Genomic DNA, 17199 nt, shown 5'->3' with positions numbered 1-17199 from the left:
GGTGGTCATGTTGGAGGACCTTCTTTCCTCGCAGACCACTGATTTCGTACAGGACTGGTCCAAAACATTCACCGATGACAAAGGGGCCTTTCCTATGGTGCTTTTAGCTTAGGGCATAGTCCTTATTTTTTGGTGTTGTCCCGCATGTACACCAAGTCTCCCAGTTGGTAGGTTCTCTCCATAGCACGTAGGTCATATGCTTTCTTCTGCCGGACCTATGCTGCGCAAAGATGCACAAAGGTAGGTATGTCTCTGTTTGTTTTGCAGTTCTGCTGTGCGAAGCCAGATGTCCTGTGGTTGATATAGCTCTGCCCAGCATCATTCTGTTGGGTGTGAACCCCATTGTGGAGTGTGGGACGCTGCAGTAGGCAGTACAGAGTAGGGGTAAGTGCTGGTCCAAGTTCTTTTGATTCTCATCAAAATAGAGGCGGTTCATCTACAAGAGCGTGCGATTAAACCGCTCTACCATTTGAGGATGGATGGTAAGGTGTGGTACTTGTTTTTGTTATCTGTAGGAGGGGGCACACTTCCTGGAATAGAAAGCTTTGGAAGTTTATTCCTTGATCTGTGTGGAGTTCGAGGGGACTACCGAAGCGAGCAATGAACTCCTTGACCAGGGCTTTTGCTGTGCTCTCTGTACCTTGGTCTGGGAGTGGGTAGGCCTCAACTCAGTGTGCAAATTGATCAACCCCATTAACTTAGACTGGGATCTGAAGGCTTGGGCCTCGGCTAGCAGCTCGCCCTATTCTCGGGACTTGTTCATGGTGGTGAGGTCTGGAGTTGGGCGTCTGTCTAGAGTTCTGGATGGGGTGGGGCTAGGAGACCTTGAGCATTGTTTTCTGAAATGTCCCTCCCGACACTGGAAGCAGGTGGTTTTGGCACCTTTGTTTGGGCTTGGGGACTGGAATGTGACTCCGCCTTGGCCGGACCTCCTCTCCCGCTCAGTAGACAGCTCAAGGTAGCTGATGGGGCCGGACATGACAAACTTAGGGGGTGCAGGGGGTTGTTCGAGGCTTCTCAGCTCCAACCGTAACGGTTTAATTTCTTCCAGTAGAGACTCAAACTTATGTGGGCCCTTGAACCATGTATGTCACTGGTTGTTCGTCTGTCAGACCATGATAGGCTTCGAGCCCTGTGCCTTGATTTCCTGTCACGGCCAACAGTTGCCTTTAAGTTGTGCTCATGCACCTCCACGAGTTGCTGTGCTTGAGCCAGGGTCACAGTTTATCACCTCGTATGCCACCTTTTGTTTTTTTGAGTCCATTAAGGAAAGCGTCAGTGGCAAGCTGATCCTGAAGCACCAAGCTAACCCCAGGATAGGCAAGAGAAACCAGGCAATTGACCTCCTCTGCAAACTCAGCAGATGTTTCCATACCCTGCCTAATCTCCCCCAGTTTCCTCCTCACAGTCGTGGGTGGTTCCTTCTTACCAAACCTGGTCTGCAGGTGCGCGGCCAGCTGGTCATTGTCCTCCCTAACGTACTGTGGGAGGGAGCACACAAAACAGATGGAATGACCCCTCAGGCACTTGTGCAGCCTGTCAAGTTTCTCTGAGTTCCAGTAGTATTTTATGAATGACCCCCAATCCTCCTTCCCCTCAAACATAGCCAACTTGGTCTTCAGGCCATCACCTTCATAGAAGCGGCCCTCCTTAAAATCAGTACTCATGGGGGTGCTGTGCATGGGCCTGAGCCTCTCCTCTGTGTTTCCTTCCCCTACCCGATAACTGGCCACGGAAGATCTGGACGTGGGCCTATTGGCAGTTTCATGGGTGTGTCCAGATACTGTATGTCATGTTCGAAGGCCATGGGAGAATTCTAGACAAGCCTACAACCAGTTTCCCTCGGTCTGACTGGGTGATTGGGGGACCTGAGCTGTGGGCATACTGGTCAATGACATGAAGTTCTGCTGCAAAGGGTGTGTTTGATGGGGCCCCATTGAAAAATAGACCAGATGCAGAACCATGATAAGTGAGCAGAGCGGAGCAGACTCACATGAGCTTAGGATGACATCTATCTTCCTGCCGATTCTCTTCTCCAGTTGGTCACATCTCTTCTCTGATTTGTCGCTTAGCTGCTGCTGGACCTCGCTTAGCTGCCGCTAAGTAGGAGAACAGCACATGCCTTTAAAATTACACTGTGATTTTGAAAAATACTGTATATTCTGAGCTAGAAAAGAAAAAACTATATCTCAATCTGTATCCTGATGCACTGGCTCCATGCACTGACAGCGTCCTGCCACAGTGTATCACTTTCCAAAGTTGAAATGGTCCTCCTCAAGATGCAACATCTTATCAGGTATGAAGGTAAGAACCAGATGCAGACCACATTGTTTATTCAATAGTTTAATATTCCAACAGGGGCAGGCAATAGACAGGTCATTGCAGGCAGGGGTCAGTAAACCAGGAGTGGAGTGGAGTGGAAACGGTACCGGGTAGAAGGCAGGCTCAGAGTCAGGGTAAGGCAGAGGTCGGTAATCCAGAGGGGGGGCACAGGTACAGGTTGGCAGGCAGGCTCCGGGGCAGGCAGAGTGGTCAAGCATGCGGGCTCGGAGTCAGGACAGGCAAGGGTCAAAACCAAGAGGGTGAGAAAAGAGAGACTGGTAAAAACAGGGGCTGAGACACAAAATGCTGGTTGACTTGAACAAACAAGACAAACTGGCAACAGACGAACAGAGAGCACAAGTATAAACACACAGTGGATAATGGGGAAAATGGGCGACACCTGGAGGGGGGTGAATACAATGACAAAAACAGGTGAAACAGATCAGGGAGTGACAGTACCCCCTCTCTATCCCGGGTGGATAGCCATACCTTCTGCCCGAGACAATACTGTGGAGCTGGGGTCCGATGGCGATCCACTTGTCATCAATACCTGGAGGTGGTCTTGAGGAGTGCCGACCGGGCTTTCCTCCATGTACGATGACAAAGGCGGACAAACATCTGGGCAGAAGGTATGCCGACTTCCTCTTGCTCAGGGAAGAGCGGGGGCTGATACCCCAGGGAACACTCAAACGGTGATAGGCCCATGGCAGAGCAGGGAAGGGTGATGCAGGCATATTCCACCCACACCAGCTGCTGGCTCCAGGTGGTGGGGTTGGAGGAGCACAGGGTGGTCTTGAGGTCCTGGTTGGCTCGCTCCGACTGTCTGTTAGACTGGCGGTAGATCCCTGAAGACAGGCTGGCCGACGACCCAATGAGGGTGTAGAACGCCTTCCAGAACCGGGATGAGAACTGAGGGCCGCATTCGGAGACCATGCCCATGGGCCCGGAAGACGTGCTGCACCATGAGCTGGGCCGTCTCCTTGGCAGAGGGTAACTTGGGGAAAGGAATGAAGTGGACGGCCTTGGAAAAGCGATCCGCCACGGTCAATATGGCGGTGTTGCCATCAGAATGGGGGGGGGGGGGGGGGGGGAGGGGGGGCCCTACTTATAAAGTGTCCAACCAACACTCTAATATCCACGAGAATGGAGAGGGGCTGAGTGGGGATGTTCAGCTCGGAAGCCAGCGTGGCATTCAAAAAGCTCTCATCGGCCCCAGAGTCAATGAGGACCCGGAGAGATTTGGACTGGTTTCCCCACAGCAGAATGACATGAAAAATGGTGCGAGTAAGGGAAGGAAAAACGTTCCCCATATGGCCACCAGAGTACTCGCTCTTATCGGTGAGCCTGGTCTTTTTTCCAGGCACGAGGACACAAAATTACCAAAAGTCCTGCAATACAGACAGCTCCTTGTTCTGATCCGGGGTTGCCGTTCCGCTGGCGACAGCCCAGCCCTGCCTAGTTGCCTGGGCTTGGGAAACAGTGCCTTGGCCATCCTCGGTGACTCTCGAGGAAGGTTGGGAAATCTCGGGTGCTCTAGGTCATGGGACCGTCGGGGACTTCCTGGATGACTCGGAGGCGAGGTGGAATCCCTGGACGTGCTAGTGAAATCGAATTTCCTCTCCATCCGTCGTTCCCACAATCACGCATCAATGCGGATGGTCAAACCGATGGGGGAGTCAAAATCTTTGGATTAGGATCAGGGTAAGGCAGAGGGTGGTAATCCAGAGGGGGGCAAAGGTACAGGTCAGCAGGCAGGCTCAGGGGCAGGCGGAGTGGTTAGGCAGGCGGGCTCGGTGTCAGGACAGGCAAGGGTCAAAACCAGGAGGGTGAGAAAAGAGAGACTGGAAAAAAACAGGAGCTGAGACAAAAAACGCTGGTTGACTTGAACAAACAAGAAGAACTGGCAACAGACGAACAGAGAGTCCAGGTATAAATACACAGGTGATAATGGGCGACACCTGGAGGGGGTGGAGACAATCACAAAGACAGGTGAAACAGATCAGGGTGTGACATCTGGCTTCAGTTGTTTTTACAGTTTTGTCATGGCAATGTGATGATCATCAGCCATAGAGAGATGGGGACGTTGGATTCACGCTAGCTAGCTAGCTACACCAATTGAGGGGAGTCTAATGTCTGTTTACTTATATAAACAGTCAATAAACTTGTAGCTGGACGGCACAATAATGTCTCTGAGTTTATAGTCATTTCCGATTACCGTTAGTTGTCCAGAACTAGCTTGACTCTGTTCTAGGGCAATATGTCAAGTCAAAATCCGACACTTAAACCAGAGCCCAACAAATATAACCGAATAACTCTCATGTGATTGGCTGGTAAGCCATCACTCATACAATAACTATGTAGGTGGGATCTCCACTTACAACAATATGAAGGGCCACAGTGAATGATTTTGTTTATATGATATGTGCGATTGAATTGAACATAGGCAATCATTAAAAATATTTATTTATTGAGCCCTTGCTGTTAATAGATCGCAAAGCAGCATAAAATTGAGCTAAAAGTTTGGAAATGACAACTTCACTTTCTCATTCATAGCTTAGAAATGCATATAAAGTGCACTGTTTAGCTCACATCTGAAGGCTGGAGGGCTTTTAGGACGTCTTCTACTACAGATTTAACATCAGAAGCCTCCTCCCTAAATTTGCTTTATTCACTGCTTTAGCACACTCCGCCAACCCTGATGTCCTAGCTGTGTATGAATCCTGGTTAAAGAAGGCCACCAAAATTTCTGAAATCTCTCCCCAATTACAACATTTTCCGTCAAGATAGAACTGCAATCTTCTGTAGAGATAGCCTGCTAGTTCTGTAATACTATCCAGGTTTATGTCCAAACAGTTCGAGCTTCTAATTCTAAAAATCTATCTCTCCAGAAATTAGTCCCTCATTGTTGCCACTTGTTATAGACCCCCCTAAGCTCCCAGCTGTGCCCTGGACACCATATGTGAATTGACTGCCCCCCATCTATCATCAGAGTTCATGCTGCTAGGTGACCTAAATTGGGATATGATTAACACCCCGGCCATCCTACAATCAAAGCTAGATGCCCTCAATCTCACACAAATTATCAAGGAACCTACCAGGTACAACCCCAAATCCGTAAACATGGGCACCCTCATAGATATCACCCTGACCTACTTGCCCTCCAAATACACCTCTGCTGTTTTCAACCAGGATCTCGGTGATCCCTGCCTCATTGCTGGCGACCGTTATGGGTCCGCGGTCAAACGACCACCCCTCATCACTGTCAAACAGTCCCTAAGACACTTCTGTGAGCAGGCCTTTCTAATCAACCTGGCCCGGGTATCCTGGAAGGATATTGACCTCACCTCCTCATTAGAGGATGCCTGGTTATTTAAAAAACATGTGCTTTCCTCACCATCTTAAATAAGCATGCCCCATTCAGAAAATGTAGAACTAAGAACAGATATAGCCCTTGGTTCACTCCAGACTTGACTGCCATTGACAAGCACAAAAACATCCTGTGGCATACTGCACTAGCATCGAATAGTCCCCGCGATATGGAACTTTTCAGGGAAGTCAGGAACCAATATACACAGTCAAGTTTGAAAAAGCTAGCCTTTGCTTTCCTAACAGAAATTTGCATCCTGCAGCACTAATTCCAAAAAGGTTATGGGACACTGTAAAGTCCATGGAGAATAAGAGCACCTCCTCCCAGCTGCCCACTGCACTGAGACTAGGAAACACTGTCACCACCGATAAATCCACAATAATTTCAAAAAGCATTTCTCTAGGGCCCAAGCCCCCCCTCTTATCAGCAGACTCAACAGCCTTGGTTTCTCTAATGACTGTCTCACCTGGTTCACCAACTACTTCTCAGATAGAGTTCTGTGTGTCAAATCGGAGGGCCTGTTGTCCGGACCTCCGGCAGTCTCTATGGGGGTGCCACAGGGTTCAATTCTCGGGCTGACTCTTTTCTCTGTATACGTCAATGATGTCGCTCTTGCTGTGGGTGACTCTTTGATCCACCTCTACGCAGATGACACCATTCTGCATACATCTGGCCTTCTTTGGACATTGTGCTAACAAACCTCCAGACGAGCTTCAATGCCATACAACACTCTTTCCATAGCCTCCACCTGCTCTTAAATGCTAGTAAAACAAAATGCATGCTCTTCAACCGATCGCTGTCCCCACCCACCCACCTGACTAGCATCACTACTCTGGACAGTTCTGACTTAGAATATGTGGACAACTATAAATACCTAGGTGTCTGGCTAGACTGTAAACTCTCCTTCCAGACTCATATTAAGCATCTCCAATCCAATATTAAATCTAGAATCTGCTTCCTATTTCACAACAAAGTCTCCTTCACTCATGCTGCCAAACATACCCTCGTAAAACTGACTTCCCTACCGATCCTTGACTTTGGCGATGTAATGTACAAAATAGCTTCCAACACTTTACTCAGCAAATTGGATGCAGTCTATCACAGTGCCATCCGTTTTGTCACCAAAGACCCATATACTACACACCCCCGTGACCTGTACGCTCTCGTTGGCTGGTCCTCGCTACATATTCGTCGCCTAACCCACTGGCTCCAGGTAATCTATAAGTCTTTGCTAGGTAAAGCTCCGCCTTATCTCAGCTCACTGGTCACCATAGCAACACCCACTGGCAGCACATGCTCCAGTAGGTATATTTCACTGGTCAAAGCCAACACCTCTTTTGGCCGCCTTTCCTTCCAGTTCTCTGCTGCCAATGACTGGAACGAATTGCAAAAATCACTCAAGTTGGAGACTTATATCTCCCTCACTAACTTCAAGCGTCAGCTGTCAGAGTAGCTTACCGATCGCTGCAGCTGTACACAGTCCATCTGTAAATAACCCATCCAACCAACTACCTACCTCATCCCTTATATTTGTTTTTCTGCTCTTTTGCACACTAGTATTTCTACTTGCACATATCACTCCAGTGTTTTAAATGCTGAATTGTAATTACGTCGCCACTATGGCCTATTTATTGCCTTACCTCCTTATTTCATTTGCACACAATGTATACTGATTTTTCTATTGCATTATTGACTGTACGTTAATTTATCCTATGTGTAACTCTGTGTTGCTGTTTTTGTCGCACTACTTTACTTTCTTGGCCAGGTCGTAGTTGTAAATGAGAACTTCTCCTCAACTGGCCTACCTGGTTAAATAAAAGGTGAATTATTATTTTATTTTTTAAATATTAAATTACATAACCAAAATTCTTTAGTAATACTAGTCCTGTAAGAATGGGGCTAAAATTAGCATTGTGCAGTGATGTCACTTACTGTACCTTCCTGAGGCAGGAAATATTGTTTCTCTCCCTAGACTCGTAAAATACGCGGCTTTTATGGGTCAATGGTATTGAAGGGGACTTCAGAGAAGGGAACTCCTCACAGTTGGTATTAAGAGGTGTCTAGGGGTGGGAGCTAGGTGTTGGTTTGGAATTTGGGACATTTCATGGTGAGCTTCTCTGGTCCTGTGTGATTCTTAGCTCCTGTTTCTCCTATACTTATATACACTGTGTGTACAAAACATTAAGACCATCTTCTCTTTACATGACATAGACTGATCAGGTGAACCCAGGTAAAAGCTATGATCCCTTACTGATTTAACTTGTTAAATCCACATTAAATCACTGTAGATGAAGGGGAGAAGACAGATTAAAGAATGATTTTTAAGCCTTAAGACAATTGAGACATAGATAGTGTGTGTGCCATTGAGGGTGAATGGGCAAGACAAAACATTTAAGTTCCTTTGAACGTGCTATGGTAGTAGGTGCCAGGCACACCGGTTTGTGTCAAGAACTGCAATGCTGCTGTTTTCTTTAACGCTTAAATGTTTCCCATTTGCATCAAGAATGGTCCACCACCCAAAGGACATCCAGCCAACTTGACACAACTGCATTGGAGTCAACATGGGCCAGGATCCCTGTGGAATGCTTTCGACAACTTGTAGAGTCCATGCCCAGATGAATTGAGGCTGGCAAAAGGGGGGGATGCAACTCAATATTAGAAAGGTGTTCTTAATGTTTTGTACACTCAGTGTATACTGTTTAAAAATTACATTTAACCCTACAGCCCTGGCATCATACACACTACACTAACTCACTAACATGGAGTAAGTACTGGGAAGGTTTGAAATTCTAAAAAGTCAGGGCACCCCATTAACCCTGTAAATGGGTCATTCTTGAAATGTGGTGGCAAATAGTTGCACATCGTCACGTGAAAAAGTAAGTAGACCCTTTGGAAAGTGGTCTTATATACTGTATATGGAATTGCATTTCTGTAGATTTTTGATGAATAAATTATTGCAAAGTATAAGTACCTTTATCCGTCAAGTGTTGAAGTGAAGGTTACATATTCATCTGTCCAAATAGAAATACTACTTTCCAGGGGGTTTACTTACTTTTTTACATGACTGTTATACATATTTTGTTTATATTGAACTGATTATCAATGATCAAACATAATGCAAGTAATTTATACCACAGAAGTAATTTAAAAATGTTCTGTTTAAACCTTATCCCAAAACTTAAAGACATGCTCTGGAAATTTTTGTGAATAGAAAAGTATTTTTTAATCCTCCCGCTTTGGGCTGGATGTGTCAATGTGTAGTTCATACATGCAGAATCTACATGATCAGAATGACTATTTTACCTCAATTAGCCATGAAAATTCTTGTCTGAAACTAGCTGGGGGGGTTTTTTCTCGTTTTTTTGCCATTTTCCCTACATTTCCCCCCATGTGGACCTGCCCCCTAGCAATTTGATTTCTAACCAAGAGCTTCAGTTCAGACCCTCGCCATTTGAGTGATAGCTAGCAAGATAAACACACAGCAGAGCGAGAATAATGACGGGATGCACATATGTGCACATATGACATTTTATGTGATTTTCAGGGACCACGTTTGGCTCGTAAGTGCTACTTTTGGAACTACTGGCTAAAAAGTATACAACAGTACCAGAGGATTTCTTTAACCCATTCCTTAACTTGTCTGAACGCCTAAACTTGAGTTTTGACGTTCCTCAATTACCTTAAATGTGTAATTGGTGTTACTACTTTTACTGGTGGCACATTGTTATCATAATGGTAATAATGATTTAAAGTCATTATTAAACTGCCATATTAGTTGATTTACAATTAGAGATATATATTTTTTTAATCAAGAAAAATTAACCATGCCCAAATGCCACCGCAATTCAAGGAGAACCAAAATATAACAATCGGCTGGGAATGCCTTAAGTGAAACGTCCGCTTCCAACTCACACTCTCAAACACATAGCTCCCCTGAACGCAGCTCACTCTCTAGATCCCAATCACCTGAATTCTGATCACCTGTTCACACACCTGTATGTCATTTACACACACTATTTAGTTCACTTCTTTGCACCCCATCATTTTGAGGTATTGTTTGTTTTGATACACAATCTAGTCGAAGCTCTGTTTATGTCCGTATTAGTCCTCCTGTGTATCATAGTTTTTGGCCATCCTCACTAACAACGTCTTTTTGCCTATTCCCTGCCTATCAGATTTCCTATCATCAACCTCTTGCCTGATCTCTTGGACTTCGTTATTAGCCTTTTCCCTGCCTGTACCGTTACCTTGTTGGAGTCCCTGTGTATGACCTTCTGCCTGTCCCTGGACCCAGCTACCTGCCTTCTGTGATCCTTTACTAAAAAACACCTACTGCGCCCTGCGCTTGAAACCAGCTCTCTGTCTCCCATCGTACTCATTACATTAAGCAAGCTGAACTATTCTCTTTCATAAAGTATTCATGAGCCAGGCCATCTAAATAGTACTGATGATGTCACCATCCCGGACATCTGAGTGGTGATGTATTGGCTCTATTGACGGCTTCATCTAACCCTGATTTCAGAGTACTCTCAAATTACTCATTGCTGTTTGTCCCCCAGCTCTCTCACAATCAATGCCCCCACATACAGTGTGTGTGTGTGTATATGTATGTATGTATGTATGTATACACACACACACACGAGGCCAGAGAAGGTTGATGCTGACTGCTGACCTTTTGCCCATACATCCGTGCCTCAGAGAGCAGAAAATCACCACTACTCATATCATGGTTGAGGAGTGACCGCCACTACATGTCTCAGGGCTAAGGCTAAGACGATTAAGCGTAAGCTGGCAGAAACAAGCAGACCCCTTCTACATGAGGTACAGAGGAATGCGTCTTATCGTCTCTGTGAGGCAGTGTATCTTTACCAAGGAAAAGGGCTTTTACATTGTGTCAACTAAAGACGCAAACAGAAGCTACGGTCAAACTAAGAGTATCAAAATGTCCTCAGCCAAAAAATATATATTTTCTCAAGAACAGTTGCCTTCTCTCTTCCCTTCCACAGTGTTGTATTTCTCTCCTACGTAATGAAAAACGACTACTGAAATACTAGACAAAACATATTTCATGCAGTAGTGGCTATGTAGAGACTTGTAGGGATTGTGTAGTTTATGCACTACTCAGATACACAATTAGAGTTTTGTGTTCAGTAGGAAAACAGTGTTTCCAGTAGTAAAGTAGTACTCAGGTAGAGATTTTAACTACTTGATGTTGGTTGTAAATAAGTATTAAAAACACTAACGCTTTAGTACACACAGGCTTGTCAATAGTAATCAGGTAGTGATTTTACTAGTTGATGTTGGTAGTAAATAAGCAGTCACTACAGCAGAAGAAGACAAAACAGGAAGTAGATAGTTGTTGTTAGCTAGCTAGTAAGTATGTGTTTTTCTATCCAAATGTACAGTATGTTCATATTGGTATACTTATCCATCCTACGTAGTACTTTTAACCTGTTCCCAAGGAAGCCCTCGACATAAGACTAGAGGCCGTTGTTTGTAAGAATAACATTGTTTATCAAATGTTTTTCTGTGTATGTGACCTCTGTTAGCAGATGATTGATAATGGCTTATTAAAATGGTTGTTTCTTGTGCTTGTCTTTGTTTTCTAAAAAGTTGAGTGGTGGAGAAATGTGGCTGCAACAAAAAAGAGGATCTGAATATATATTGAACAATAATATAAACGCAACATGTAAAGTGTTGGTCCCATGTTTCATGAGCTGAAATGAAAGATCCCAAGGGTGCTGAGGAATATTTTTGTCTGTAATAACGCCCTTTTTTGAAGAGGAACTCATTCTGATTGGGTGGGCCTGGCTCCCCAGTGGGTGGGCCTGTGCCTTCCAAGGCCCACACATGGCTGCACCCCTGCCCGGTCATGTGAAATCCATAGATTAGGGCCTAATTAATTTAAATTGACTGATTTCCTTATAAGAACTGCAACTAAGTCATATCTTTGAAATTTTTGCATGTGGCGTTTAGATTTTTATATAGTATAGTTAAGTCAAAGCTGAATGAAGACAAAGCCTCAAAGGGATTAACAAAAGTATACATGTAATTTTATAATTAATTTCATTTTAAAAATGCAAGTACGTTTGTATAAGCATACTAGTTCTTGTTTGATGATATAACTACAGTTAGAAACTTAAGGAAATAACATGTGCACTACTCTAGTCCCTCAGTCTTCATGGTAGTGTACACATTTTTTTATTTATTTAACCTTTATTTTAATTATGGTAATGTAACAACATAATACAAACAGTGCTGATAAAGGCTGTTCGAGTTATTAATAGTTGTCTGTCTGTTTATCTCAGTCTGTCTCCCTCTGCCCTGCTGACAGTCTGCTGCCACAGAGCTTCCACACAACACACTGATGAATATTCAAAATATATATTTAAAAAAAAGGGAGGTTCTATGTTGATTAGGTGATGCATAATTGCGATAATCCCAGTCGGTATTAGAAAACAACCTGGTGTTACCTAGGTTACCCCATTGGCTCACAACAAATAGTTTACGTTTTTCAAAAGCAATTTTGTTGTTGTCTGCTTGTTTTAGTCAAATACAAAAAAACATTTAAGAAAAGTACAATATGTCTAATCCTTAACAGTCTATTAACGCACATGTGTGTCAATCTAAGGGTGTGTTTGTAAATTTACTCTGGCTATCTACTCCGATTTCAGAGCACTCTAGTCTGAGTGTGCCAGAGAGCAGAATAACTGGCAACACTTTCCATGACATAGACTGACCAGGTGAATTCAGGTGAATGCTGTGATCCCTTATTGAGGTCACTTGTTAAATCCACTTCAAATCAGTGCACATGAAGGGAAGGAGACAGGTTAAAGAAGGATTTTTAAACATTGAGACAATTGAGATATGGATTGTGTATGTGTGCAAGAAAAAAGGGCAAGAAAAAAGATTTGAGTGTCTTTGAATAGGGTATGGTAGTAGGTACAACTCAATATTAGGAAGTGTTCTGCAACAGGGTGATTAAATTAAGATCCTACACCTGTACACACACCTTTACGCTCCCTGTTTCTTTCTCAGCGATTCCATCTTCACTCATTGTGAGACCGTGTTTTTAACTAGCTCTTAAAACAGCTATCTTTAGCCTAGTGTCTTTGGAGAACCAAGCTGGCAATTATTTAAAAAAATATCTAATAATAATTAAATAAAATAAATTGTGCAAGAGTGCCAGAGGTGAATATGTGTCACTGCAAAGGACACAGGGCAAGGCCTTACAGAGCCAGGGTTGGCAGATCTGTAGAAACCTCAAGCTAAAACTTTTAATTTAACTCTAGCATTTTGGATTTGAGATCAAATGTAGCGACAATACAGAATGTCACCTTTTATTTGAGTGTATTCTCATATTTGATCATATCCCCAAGACATGCTACGTTAATGTGTGTGTTACCGTGATTACTTGTTAGATATTGCTGCACTGTCGGAACTAGAAGAACACGCATTTCGCGACACCTGCAATAACATCTGCTAAATACGTGTATGTGACCAATACAATTTGATTTGATTATGGATAATCATGAATGAATCGTGACTATTGATGGGTGAGAAAAGAACACCGGCACATTAACCTCCGCTGTTATTGGTAATGGTAAGAGGTTAGCATTTTTTTTAGGGGGGGGGGGGGTATGACACACACAGAAAGAGAGAGAGACACAGACACACAAAGATTAGCAGGCATACTTTTTGAGGGGGGTGGTATGATCTTTCTGCCTGTGTCATTTTCTCACTCATTACGTTTTCACGATTTATTCCTCAATATCCATAATCATGGAGGCATTTCACATTAATATAGAGGTGTTCAGAAACATATTTTCTTATTAACAATTTACCATTCTCTTCTATTGGACACAACAATCTGAGACAAAACAAAACAAACTGAAAAATGCATCCAACAAGTTTGTAGATTCACACGCTTGGTGCAGTCATTGCGTGCTAGGAATATGGGTACAACAAAGATTTGATTACTTTAATACACTGTCCAAATACCTATAACACCTTCAAATGGGGGGACTAGATACATAAAGTGCTTCCATTTGCAAACGGTAAAACAGATAGGTATGAAAGATAGAGAGAAAGAGATACAGACATACAGACAACGTGAGAAGTAACGTTACACACCGCTGCAGAGAGGGAGAGAGAGAGCAGCTGCAGTTGTACTTACAGGGGAGAAGAGGTCGCCCGCGAAGGGAAACAGAAGCCTCTCTCCTTCTGTTTACGGTATCCAGAGATTTCCCAGGTGTGTGTGTAAAAGTGTAATTCTGTGTTTTAGGCAGATAATCCAGAGCTGCAGGAATGTTATTCCGATGGTAGCAGGCAGAACACAAGCAAGAGAGAGAAATAGAGAGAGCGTAGTAGCAAGAGACAACCACTCCAATCTCCCCCTCTGACAGCGCAGGACTCAGCCACTCCGTCCGCCTGCATGCAATGACCTGCTGACTGAAAAATAATAAACAGAAAAAAACAGAAGCTAACTCGAGATTATGAGAAGAGAGGGAACGCTACAGAAGAGTGTTATCGTCAATCTCTCTCTCCGCCCCCTACCGCATTTACCCCGCCCTCATTGTTATAGCAACGGCCAATCACAGCTCAGCATCGCACAAGCGTTCCACAGCCTGCCCTGCAGTGTTGACATGATTCTCACTTTAACCAGCTAATGCAGGACAGCCATTTTTTGGAAACAGGTTGAAGCAACTGAACAAATCAAATTGTATTTGTCACACGCACCGAATAAAACCGATGTAGACCGTACAGTGAAATGCTTACTACCCCTTAACCAACAATCCAGTTTTAAGAAAATACAAAAAAATGAAGAGATAAGTATAACAAATAATTAAAGAGCAGCAGTAAATAACAATAGCGGGGCTATATACAGGGGTTACCCGTACAGAGTCAGTGTGTCAATGTGCAGGGGCACCGGTGTCGAGGTCATTTATGTAATTATGTACATGTAGGTAGAGTTATTAAAGTGGCTATGCATAGATAATAACAGAGAATAGCAGCAGCGTATATGGGGGGGTGGGGGGGTGTAATGCAAAAGTTTGGGTAGCCACTTGATTAGCTGTTCAGGAGTCTTATGGCTTGAGGGTAGAAGCTGTTTTGAAGCCTCGGTGACCTAGACTTGGCGCTCCGGTACCGCTTGCCGTGCAGTAGCAGAGAGAACAGTCTATGACTAGGGTTGCTGGAGTCTTTGACAATTTTTAGGGCCTTCCTCTGACACAGCCTGGTATAGAGGTCCTGGATGGCAGGACGCTTGGCCCCGGTGATGTACTGGGCCATACGCACTACCCTCTGTAGTGCCTTGCAGTTGGAGGTCGAGCAGTTTCCATACCAGGCAGTGATGCAACCCGTCAGGATGCTCTCAACAATCATCTCCTTTACAGCAGTTATGAGAACAACACATGCACCTTTTAGTCTCGTAAACCCAACCCAAGGCAAAAGCAGTGAATACCCAGCAAACCGGGAACATTTCCAGAACATTAGCTAAGATTCCCATTAAGTTCTAGCTAGGGTTTTATCTTGAGAAAATGTTTTGACAAAATATATTTGTTTATCAATTTTCTTTTAGATTAAATATCCTTGGAATGTTCTCCTAACATTCACTAAAATGTTGTCCACAACATCTGTAACAACCACCAAAGAACATTCCCCAAATGTTTGTATGTTTGCATAAAACATGTGCCTGATGTTGCAAGAACGTTCTTATAACACATTTAATCTGTTATTTTAAGTCCACGAATGTTTCATTAGGTTGTGGGAACAGTCGGGTGGGAACATTGTGGGGACATCACAAAAGATATGTTCCCAAAACACAAAAACTGTCCGGTTGTGCAGAAGATTCTACAATGTCTCTTTTAGAGTGCAAAAAACATTCATCTGATGTTACAAAAATGTCTCCATAACACATTTTGTCTGTTCTTTAAAGGTTCCCAGAATGTTTCATTAGGTTGTGGGAACATAGGGTTAACATGACTTGATATACGTTCCCAAAACGCTAAAACTGTCGAGTTGTGCTGAGGTTCAGAAAATGTTTGTATCAAGGTGCACATAAGTAAAGCGTTCACGGTAAGGTTGTTGTATTCAGTGCATGTGACAAATACAATTTGATTGGATTCCTTTGATGTTGCAAGAATGATAACATAACAGCCTTTATCAGTTCTTTAAAGGTTCCCAAAACATTCAGACCCATTTGACTTGTTCAAATTTTTGTTACGTTACAAATCAATCTACACACAATACCCCATTTTAGAAATGTGTGCAAATGTATATAAAAAAACAACAACAGAAATATCACATTTATGTAAGTATACAGATTGTTTACTCAGAACATTGTTGAAGAACCTTTGGCAGTGATTACAGTCTTGAGTCTTCTTGGGTATGACACTACAAGCTTGGCAAACCTGTATTTGGGGAGTTTCTTCCATTCTTCTCTGCAGATCCTCTCAGGCTCTGTCAGGTCGGATGGGGAGCGTCGCTGCACAGCTATTTTCAGGTCTCTCCAGAGATGTTAGATCGGGTTGAAGTCCGGGTTCTGTATAGGCCACTCAATGACATTCAGAGACTTGTCTTGAATGCCACTCCTGCATTGTCTTGGCTGTGTGTTTACTGTAGGGTCGTTGTCCTGTTGGAAGGTGAAACTTTACCCCAGTCTGAGGTCCTGAACGCTCTGGAGCAGGTTCTCATCAAGGATCTCTTTGTACTTTGCTCCGTTCATCTTTCCCTCGATTCCGACTAGTCTCCCAATCCCTGCTGCTGAAAAACAACCCCGCAGCATGATGCTGCCACATGAAGCTTGGCATTCAGGCCAATGAGTTCAATCTTGGTTTGATCAGAACAGAGAATCTTGTTTCTCATGGTCTGTGAGTCCTTTAAGTGCCTTTTGGCAAACTCCAAGCGGGCTCTCATGTGCCTTTTACTGAGGAGTGGCTTCCGTCTGGCCACTCTACCATATAGGCTTAATTGGTGGAGTACTGCAGAGATGGTTGTCCTTCTGAAAGGTTCTCCCATCTCTACAGAGGAACTTTGGAGCTCTGTCAGAGTGACCATGTCAGAGTGACCATGCTCAGTTTGGCCGGGTGGCCTGCACTAGGAAGAGTCTTGGTGGTTCCAAATTTCTTCCATTTAAGCATGATGGAGGGCACTGTCTTCTTGGCGACCTTCAATGCTGTAGCTTTCCCCAGATCTGTGCTTCGACACAATCCTGTCTCGGAGCTCTACAGACAATTCTTTCGACCTCATGGCTTGGTTTTTGCTCTGACATGCACTGTCAACTGTGGGACCTTATATAGACTGGTGTGTGCTTTTCCAAATCATGACCAATCAATTTAATTTACCACAAGTGGACTACAATCAAGTTGTAGAAACATCTCAAGGATGATCAATTTTATTTGTCACATGAGCTCAATTTCAAGTTTCATAGCAAAGGGTCTGAATACTTATGTAAATAAGGTATTTATGTTTATTGTTTTTAATACATTTATAAAAACCTGTTTTCGCTT

General features: G+C 43.8%; 1 protein-coding gene across 2 annotated transcripts in view; it reads right to left on the bottom strand.

The window, feature by feature from the left end:
• The window catches only part of cdk18 (cyclin dependent kinase 18), a 50892-nt gene extending 36670 nt beyond the window's left edge, over positions 1–14222 (bottom strand). For both annotated transcript variants that reach the window (XM_021609833.2, XM_021609832.2), the window contains exon 1: positions 13866–14222. The gene's annotated coding sequence lies outside the window, so the exon portion shown is untranslated. The remainder of the gene's footprint in view (positions 1–13865) is intronic.
• Between the last annotated feature and the right edge of the window lie 2977 nt (positions 14223–17199).

The sequence above is a fragment of the Oncorhynchus mykiss genome, chromosome 7 (assembly GCF_013265735.2).
Source record: "Oncorhynchus mykiss isolate Arlee chromosome 7, USDA_OmykA_1.1, whole genome shotgun sequence".
NCBI classification, from domain to species: Eukaryota; Metazoa; Chordata; class Actinopteri; order Salmoniformes; family Salmonidae; genus Oncorhynchus; species Oncorhynchus mykiss.
This window is presented reverse-complemented; position numbering and strand designations above follow the sequence as displayed.